Source organism: Podarcis tiliguerta (assembly GCF_965153285.1).
Source record: "Podarcis tiliguerta genome assembly, chromosome: 2".
Classification (NCBI taxonomy): domain Eukaryota; kingdom Metazoa; phylum Chordata; class Lepidosauria; order Squamata; family Lacertidae; genus Podarcis; species Podarcis tiliguerta.
Genome location: NC_139535.1, coordinates 110,995,600 through 111,004,109, shown reverse-complemented (window position 1 = coordinate 111,004,109; position 8,510 = coordinate 110,995,600).

The window sequence follows — 8,510 nt, the reverse complement described above, 5'->3', positions numbered from 1 at the left end:
TAAGCACCTACTTCTCTCAAGATTAAGGAACCAAAGGGATGTCTATCTCGAATTCTTTCCCCCTTGCAGCCGCAAAGCAGAATTAGAGTAGTTACGTCTTTCTCCTAACAGTTCTGAAGCTAGACTTTGCATTACGTAGACTGCCAAAAACATGGATTGCAAACCTCAGTTTTATATTTTAATTGTAAATTTAGTATTCAGCCAGTGGCGTAGCGTGGGGGGTGCAGGGGGGCCCGGCCGCACCGGGCGCAACATCTGGGGGTTAGGGTTAGGGGGCGCAAATCCACAGGTTAGGGGGCGCAAATCCATGGGTTAGGGGGCGCAAATTACTTGCCTTGCCCTGGGTGCTGACAACCCACGCTACGCCACTGTATTCAGCGAAACAGTTGCGCTAGCGAGAGCCAACACACAGAAGCTCCTTCTTTTCCCACTCTGCCCCTTCAACCAGCTGGGGTGGGGAAAACCCCCCAGAATAAGGGCTGCCATGTGTCCGGGAAATTGTGTGTTTCTGGCTTTTTCATCAAAAAAGCTCAACAACTTTCTGTGGTTTTGGGGGTTAGGCTGAATGACTGTGTCGGGTCCAGGGTCACCCAATGAACTTCATGGTCAAATGAAGATTTGAACCCTTGTCTCGCAAGTCCGCAACCCAACACCCTGACCTGGGGTAACCAAACTAGTCCTCTCCTGTTGTTATGTGACCATGCCTACTCCATCATCCCTACTCAAAATGGTTAATGGTCAGTGATGATGGGAGTTGTAGTTCAACAACACCAGGAGGGCACCACCTGCTCTAACCACTACACCACACTGCCTGTATTGTCCAGTCCTGCTTTCTGCAACTGAACCTGGGACCTTATCGTGCAAAGCCACACACAGAGGCGGTTTTAGTGCAACGAAACTGGTTTGGCCGCACTGGGCGCCATGCTGCAGGGGGTGCCGCAACAGTGCTGTAGAATGGTGTGACTGGGAGCCATTTAGCATCGCACAGGGCACCGCTGAAATTTCAGAGTCCAATGTCCACCACTGCCACACATCACAGGTGGCAGGAACTGCAAGACCAGCAATGGACTGTGCAATTTAAGCATAACTCCATGCTTTTGGCTACCACCTCCCACTGGCACCAAATACAGTTTCAGTTAACTTTCTAGGTGGCCAGGGTTTTTCTTTTGCAAACACTGAACTATAATTTTGGGGGAAGCTGACAGAGCGAAATGTAAGACAAAAGGGGCAGCAACAAAGTTGGGAGGAAGAACTGGTGGCGGACTTTGGTCACATGGCGCCCTGAGCAAGGACAAAATTGGGCATCCCCCAATAAATTATTATTTTCACAAAAATCCGTTTTTTAATTATTATTTTGCACCTCCTTGGCTCACTGCTGGTGGATCAGGAAGCGGACTTTGAACAGTTTCTTCTCTCCCCCCCCCCGCCCCCCACTGCCCCCTTTTGTTAAGGCTTTTAAAATCTCAAAGCCTTCTCCATTTTCCACCGCGAGCTCCACGCAACCTTGTGCTCCTTTACGCCGCCCCCTTTCTTATCGCTTTCTCTCACTCTCACGCTCCCAGCTGAAATATGGGTAACGCTGCACACAGCTCTTGTAAAATATTATGAAGACATCTGTAGCACTGCCTGGGTTTATGATACGTGACCCTCGGTTGCTCGCAGTAAATGCACCGGCTGTGCAGGGGCGGCATCTGGGAGCTGTCAGCCGTGTGGCTTCAGGCAAATTCCTCAGGTGTTGGTCAGAAGGGGAGAAAGAGAGAGGGGTTTTTTTCCGCTCATGGGTTGATTGATCTGGGAGAGGGGAGACGATGGACCTGCCTGTCATTCACTCTGGTTCATGGTTTCACTGGTGATCCTAACAACAGCTCAGCTTGAGAGGGGAGAGAGCTGCCCTGCCCTTCCAGGTCACCAATCTCTGGCATGCCAATGGGCAAAGGCGCTGTGGGTTAAACCACAGGAGCCTAGGACTTGCTGATCAGAAGGTAGGCGGTTCGAATCCCCGCGACGGGGTGAGCTCCCGTTGCTCAGTCCCTGCTCCTGCCAACCTAGCAGTTCGAAAGCATGTCAAAGTGCAAGTAGATAAATAGGTACTGCTCCGGCGAGAAGGTAAATGGTGTTTCTGTGCACTGCTCTGGTTCGCCAGAAGCGGCTTAGTCATGCTGGCCACATGACCCGGAAGCTGTACGCCGGCTCCCTCGGCCAATAAAGCGAGATGAGCGCCGCAACCCCAGAGTCGGCCACGACTGGATCTAATGGACAGGGGTCCCTTTACCTTTACCTAAGCTCATTTAAATGGGATAGACACAAGCACTTTATTTGAGGCATGTATAAAATGGGCTTTTTGGAGGAAGGGCTTGCCAGGAAGCCAGTTGTAGAAATTCTTCTCCATGCCAGGGCCTTAGCATGGGGAGGAATAATGAAGGCCACCTCTGAGCACGTGCAGAGTGTAAAGAACACCACTTTACCTAATGGGGCCTCCTGCTGCCTCTGCGCCGCCACTGCAAGATTTCTGTTCTCATCCTGAAGCAAAGTTCTTAACCCAAGGTACTATTTCTGGGTTAGCGGAGTCTGTAACCTGAAGCGTATGTAACCCAAGGTACCACTGTATATCACGGTGTCTGAAATAAGGATGGAGCTATGTAGAGGCATGGGCTGGCTTTATGATTTTCCCCACCTTGTGATCCCACAGCCTCGCAAAACAGCAGAGGAAGGGCTTGGGGAGGGTAGTGTGAGCAGCGTGAAAATGTGCCCTGGGGCACTGGCCCTGGCAGCGCTCCCTTCCTCCCACGCTATGCCCCTGATAAAATGTGTATGAAAAGAAAATTCAGCTTCAGTCTTACAAACTGTATGGCCACGCATCAAACATAGGAACGAGATTTCTAAAACACAGCATTTATGATAGGACGTTCCATTTAAAATAGCTCAAATATTTCAATGTTATTTGAGATGCCCCCCCCCCAAAAAAACTTTGCAAAACAAAAAAAAGCTAAACAACTTTTCCGTCCAAATTTTCATTTTTTGAAATATGGCAACCTTAGTTTATGATAGCAACAGAATGATGCCTTCACATCAAGCTAATGTGACAAATAATGACAAAAAGTAAGGCTAAAGACCAAACATTTTTCAACCAAGGACACTTCCTCAGTGGTGAATGTGTAACATACAATGTTGTCACCAGAAGTTAATCATTTGGCTGATCTATATAAGGTGAGCTGATCAGTCATATGTGCAGGATTACTGTGTATAGGCTGATATAAAAGGTGGTCTTTTTCACAAACTTCAAGAATCAGGAATTTGGAAGATGCCCTAAAAACATGTGTGATTGGGCACAGCCAAAGTTCCTTGCACTAACAGAACTACAGTAGTTTGTGGGATGACATTCCAAGTTTCTAACTTGCAGGCACTGAGCGTAGGAAATCTACGCTGCAACATTTTCTTGCAGGTCCCACCTCTTCTATTGCCCATGCAAGATTGCTGCTCCAGTCCACAAATCCTTGCATGCAGTAGCTGCCGGTACACACAGCTGTGCATATTTATCTATAGAACAGATTACAGTGGTACCCCGGGTTACATACGCTTCAGGTTACAGACTCCGCTAACCCAGAAATAGTACCTCGGGTTAAGAACTTTGCTTCAGGATGAGAACAGAAATCATGCTCCAGCAGCAGCGGGAGGCCCCATTAGCTGAAGTGGTGCTTCATGTTAAGAACAGCTTCATGTTAAGACTGGACCTCCGGAATGAATTAAGTTCTTAACCCGAGGTACCACTGTATCAGTACTGGTTGGGGTATGGAGAAGATAGACACAGAATATTTTAAAATGCAAAAAGTTGGAAAATCATTATAGGCGAGAGTGCAGGAATTCTCTGACTTGGTATAAGGCAGCTTTATATATAGGCCATTATTATTATCATTATTATTATTATTATTATTATTATTATTTTGTTGCATGTACAGAAGGTTGTGTATGTTTTTACAAGGAATGATTCACCCCAGGTCACGGAGTGGGCTTCAAAGCTAAAACGGTTTGGATCTAAGTTTCCTAGTTCCGGTTATTTTACTATAATCTGTGTCAGTGGCGTAGCGTGGGTTGTCAGCACCCGGGGCAAGGCAAGTAATTTGCACCCCCCCCCCGCTGCACTGTCCCTCCCCCAGATAGTCCCTCGCTCTCTCTCCGCACCGCACCGCACGCCTGGCACCCTCCCCTCCACAGTGGGCGGCGACCCGGCGGCTCGGATCAGATTCGCACAGCCAGCACTGCAGTGAGAGAGAGTGAGTGAGCCAGGTAGGGGCAGAGAGCTGCGAGTGCGAGCGCCCCCCCCCCCAGATGTTGCGCCCGGTGCGGCCGGGCCCCCCTGCACCCCCCACGCTACACCACTGATCTGTGTATTACTCTGGCTGCAATCCCAGCACACTGAAATATAATAACTGGCAGCATCAAAAGAGAAATGGAACATATATATTCTTTATGTACATATCAAGTGGCAACTGAAATGTGGGAGTGAATAAGGAAGCCGGCAGCCTCCTCCTTTAGTTACTGGCCAGTGTTTAGTCTCATTTCACATTTAAAGGCATGAGCGATCTCTTGAAGCGACTAATCCAGCACCAACACAAATATCCTTCCAACACAATGCAGCCATCGATTCTACAACAGCCCTAGCAATCACAGCCTTGTGCAACAGTGTAGATCTCATGGGCTGGTTGTGCATCTGACACTCAATTGTAGACCCACGGATTTGGGTGAGGGCCAGCAGATCACCATCACCAGCCCAAAACGGCCTGGCCTGCCAGAAGTGTGCAGGATGAATCCCTTTTTTCTCTCTATGTCTATGTAATAACCTGCCTAGCAGACTTCCAAGTGGCCAGAAGGTGGCGTTGCTCATTAAAGTGGAAAGCTTGGAAAGGACAAAGGGATGCTATCTCTGCAATTGTCTGTGTCAGGGAATGAACAAGAATGAGAAGCGTGGATTTCTTTCAGACAATGGCCCCGACTGCACTAGACATTCAAAGCATATCACTTTCAATAGTCATAGATTCCTCCCCAAGAATCCTAAGAATCCTGGGAACCATTGCTGCTGAAAGTAAGTAAAGGTAAAGGTAAAGGTAAAGGTACGGGCCAGTCTTGACAGACTCTAGGGTTGTGCGCCCATCTCACTCAAGAGGCCGGGGGCCAGCGCTGTCCAGAGACACTTCCGGGTCACGTGGCCAGCGTGACATGGCTGCTCTGGCGAGCCAGCACCAGCGCAGCACACGGAAACACCGTTTACCTTCCCGCCAATAAGCGGTCCCTATTTATCTACTTGCACTTTGACGTGCTTTCGAACTGCTAGGTTGGCAGGTGCTAGGACCGAACAACGGGAGCGCACCCCGCCGCGGGGATTCGAACCGCCGACCTTTCGATCGGCAAGTCCTAGGCGCTGAGGCTTTTACCCACAGCGCCACCCGCGTCCCCGCTGAAAGTAAGTAGGAGAGCGCTATTCCTCTCACAGAGCTATAATTCCCACACTGGGAAGAGAGATTGATAGTTACACCACTCTCAGCACCCTTAAACTATAGTTCCCAGGATTCTCTGGAGGAAGTCCTGACTTTTGAACGCAGTATGATACCGCTTAATGCAGATGGGGCCAATGTTTTGAACTTTCAGGCGCCGAGAAGCCATTCAAAGGGCAGTTTATCAATCATTCAAGGCTGAATTACTGCAAAGTAAGTATGTGAGACTTACCACTGAGGTTGCTCCAGCTAGTGCAAAATGCAACGGCTAGGCTGTTTGTGGGGACAAACTACCGCCAGTATGCAACACCTTGGTTTTCAGGATTTTCACTCGCTACCCATCTTCTGCTGAGCCAAGTTCAAGGTGTTAGCGGTGGCGGAGCTTCATGCTCTGGCACTGGGGGGGGGGGCAGAGAGCAGGCAGGGGCAGGTCTGGCGAGCACCCGGGGGCGTGCCACAATACCTGTAGGGGCATGGCGCCCAGCACGGGCGGGGAGGGCAGCCGCGATGGCACCCCACTCCTCTTCCTCCGCCAGTGGGTGTTAGTACTAACATATAAGGCCCTATGCAGCTCAGAACCACGTTAGGTGAGAGACTGCCTCATACCTAGTTCTGCAAGAGAGTTTCTCCTTCAAGGCCCTTAAATATTAGAAGCCCAGTATGCAGAAAGACGCGGGTGGCGCTGTGGATAAAAGCGTCAGCGCCTAGGGCTTGCCGATCGAAAGGTCGGTGGTTCGAATCCCCGCGGCGGGGTGCGCTCCCGTTGTTTGGTCCCAGCGCCTGCCAACCTAGCAGTTTGAAAGCACTCCCAGGTGCAAGTAGATAAATAGGGACCGCTTACTAGCGGGAAGGTAAACGGCGTTTCCGTGTGCGGCTTTGGCTCGCCAGAGCAGCGATGTCACGCTGGCCATGTGACCCGGAAGTGTCTCCGGACAGTGCTGGCCCCAGGCCTCTTGAGTGAGATGGGCGCACAACCCTAGAGTCTGTCAAGACTGGCCCATACGGGCAGGGGTACCTTTACCTTTTTATGCAGAAAGAGCTTTCAGTGTGGCTGCCTCTGTTTTGTGGAACAGCATTGCTGCTGAGATAAGCACCTATTATCTGTACTTTTTGGAAACAATTAAAAACATTTTCACTCCGACAACCTTTCCCAGTTGGATGAATAGATCTCTGCCAATGAGTGTCTGCTTTGTATTGTTTTCAAACCTATCTTTAGTTGCCATTTGAAAAAGTGTTTCCAGCTGTTTTGAAGGTATGCTTTTAAATTTCATTTCACTTTTAATTTGTATACCGCCTTCCTATATTACTATATACAGGGCGGTTTACAAGCTGAAGAAACAACCAAAATTAGACAGCAAAGATCACACATGTGATAACAATCTGATCCAATACAAACAAGTGACAATAACTTTAAAATAAGCAGCTTATATCAAATAAAGCAATAGTCAATAATCCATTTCTGTATAATAGTAAATAGTAAAATTAAATATCAGCAATAATAATGAAACTATTTACACTTACCAACTACAATAAATAATGGTGGCGCTGTGGTCTAAACCACAGAGCCTAGGGCTTGCCGATCAGAAGGTCAGCGGTTTGAATCCCCGCGATGGGGTGAGCTCCCATTGCTCTGTCCTTGCTCCTGCCAACCTAGCAGTTCGAAAGCACGTCAAAGTGCAAGTAGGTACCACTCTGGTGGAAAGGTAAACGGCGTTTCCGTGTGTTGCTCTGGTTTCACCAGAAACGGCTTGGTCATGCTGGCCACATGACCCGGAAAAACTGTCTGCAGACAAATGCCCGGCTCCCTCGGCCAGTAAAGTGAGATGAGCGCCGCAACCCCAGAGTCGGTCACGACTGGCCTTAACTGTCAGGGGTCATTTACCTTTTTATAAGCAATAAAAATAACTGCAAGTCACAATGCATAAAATTCCACAAAGCATAAAAAAACCATGTAAAAGGATCAAATAGAGAAATGAGGACATACAACTTATATTTTGTTTTAAAAAAATATCCCTGAACTTGGCTTCTGTCTTCCCAGCTGCTTCTGCCGTTCTTAAAGTCATGGTCTGGGAAAGGCTCCTAGGCCTGGATGGTGGGGCAAGGCAGGGGGAAAAAGCCATTGCCTGATGAATGACAGAAAGCCCCTCTCCCCTCACCTAAAGACACATGCAAAAGGAGATTCGTAAAACAACAAGAACCACTTGGATGATGAGGGACTGAGCTTTGGGAGGTGCCCTTCTGTCCCAGAAACCAAGTCTCTCTTTACTCAGAACAGACCATCCAATGGACATACAGTAGTACCTCAGGTTAAGAACTTAATTCGTTCTGGAGGTCTGTTCTTAACCTGAAACTGTTCTTAACCTGAGGTACCACTTTAGTTAATGGGGCCTCCTGCTGCCGCTGCACGATTTCTGTTCTCATCCTGAAGCAAAGTTCTTAACCCGAGGTACTATTTCTGGGTTAGTGGAGTCTGTAACCTGAAGCATCTGTAACCTGAAGCGTCTGTAACCCGAGGTACCACTGTACATAGAAAGATAGGGAAATAGGGAGCTGCCTTATACAAAGACCATTCATCCATTTAGCACAGTATTGTCAACACTGACTGCCAGCAGCTCCCCAGGATTTCAGAGTGAGTTCTCTCACAGCCCTACCTGGAGATGCCATTATACTAGAGCTCAGTGAAATTTATTATCAAAAGATACAGGACAGAGGAAAGATGATGGTAGCTGTTATGTACTGAAGTTCTCATCCTGAGCCAGCAGGGGGATACTGTGGATAGTTATGCAAATGAAGGATCGAAAGTGACGTTCAGTGATTGGATAGTTTTAGAAAGTTGTTACAGTAACGTTGTACTGGAGCTCTATATAAGCAGGCTGACTGAACTCTTCAGTTCAGTTCAGTTCAGCTCTGGCCTCTGAATAAACAAGAGCTGTTTGAAGAATCGCTGTGTCGTCTGATATGTTCACCCACAACTTACGGTAACAGTAGCCATTGGCTTAGCAGGGTTCACAAGGTGTTTAA